At 45.2% G+C, this 1,458-nt stretch overlaps 1 protein-coding gene across 1 annotated transcript in view; it reads right to left on the bottom strand.

The window, feature by feature from the left end:
• Nucleotides 1–1,458, bottom strand: part of LOC101860771 (histidine-rich glycoprotein) — a 21,484-nt gene that overhangs the window by 4,746 nt on the left and 15,280 nt on the right. The gene's annotated exons all lie outside the window — the stretch shown is intronic.

The following is a 1,458-nucleotide window of genomic DNA, read 5'->3' as shown; positions in this document are numbered from 1 at the left end:
AGACTCTCTCTCTCTCTCTCTCTCTCTCTCTCTCTCTCTCTCTCTCTCTCTCTCTCTCTCTCTCTCGCACTCTCTCTTTCTCTCCCCAGGCTACCCCTCTCTAACTACCATCACCAAAAAGACACCTCCAACAAAAAAGTAAAAGAACAAAACAAAAAACAACAACACTAAAGCATGCCTAATGGGGGATAAAGGGGCAAAGCTCGCACAGTCAGGCTCCATACACAAGTGGCATAAATCAAGACGCTGCGGCGTCTACTACAACAACCGTGGAGAAACATCTCGGCGCCCTCTGTGTGGTGTGCGCACGACACCACCGCCTCCTAGAAGAGGTTGACAAAATTCGGACAATCTATCCGGATGACCGGATGACCGGATACTTACCAATGAAACATTGTCTTAACTCCCTTTCCTGACTGCTTGCCGAAGTGGGTGCACCCATTTGTTGAAGTGATCCTAATAACCCGTTTGTCGAAGTGGTTCTAACCTGTTTGCCAAAGCGGTTCATATCCTAATATTTGCCGAAGAGGTGCACTGACATATTATTCGGATTTTGTTAAAGCGACTCCACTCATTTCCCAGCTCTACCTCCTGGGCTATCTGATTCTGTCCCGAGGCGGCGACACAGAAAGCGGATGGGGTGACAAACGACGTCTGTGCCTGCCTCTGCTCTGTCACCCTGCCCAACCAACCGTCCACCCATCCATCAGGCTATACCTGAGCGCTTGAGAAAACACAACAAACTACGTGTGTCCCATGTTTTTAGTCAGGAATTTTACGGCACTTGCAACATAAATAGGTCACATATAACTGCCGTATCAGAGGATGCCTCGGCCGTATACCATCTCAGAGATGCTACTGGGATTTTGTGAAAACACCTGAAAGATGTAAAACGTTGCATTGGCAAACGAAAAGACAATTACCGGAAACAACTAAGACGGGGTTCAACTAGAAGACACATGTTGAGAATAACAAGTTTTTGAAAACGGACTTCCCCGGAAAAGCTATCCAATTGCCTCCATTTTAACTGCATGAATCTGTCTCCCCAATTTGCCAGATACGTACATGGTAACCCTTGATTAAAAAGTACAACAAAATATCAGTTAAAAAAAGATTTGTCGCAATTTTCGATAAAAAGTATCGCCGCAGGAAAGAATGTTTATTGTGATTTATGAAAATTAGTATAAACGTAGATATTGATCAGACTTAAGTGCATACATGTGTATTACTAGGACTATGTCTTGGCCACGACACACTCTAACACTCAGATTCACACTCCTTAATCAAAAGGGGGACAGCTCCAAACTTCGTGATAACGTACGCAAAAAAAAATATGTCCCGCACACGTGATCAAGCAAACCGCTATTTCGGTCTCCTCCACCCAGCCTGGGGTTATAATTAGTCTTAAAAATTGTGGCAAGCTGCTGCGAATTAACGAACGAGGGCGGGGGAGGGGGG

The sequence above is a fragment of the Aplysia californica genome, unplaced genomic scaffold (assembly GCF_000002075.1).
Source record: "Aplysia californica isolate F4 #8 unplaced genomic scaffold, AplCal3.0 scaffold00697, whole genome shotgun sequence".
NCBI classification, from domain to species: Eukaryota; Metazoa; Mollusca; class Gastropoda; order Aplysiida; family Aplysiidae; genus Aplysia; species Aplysia californica.
Note: the sequence above shows the minus strand (reverse complement) of the source record. Positions and strands in the feature narration are given on the sequence as shown.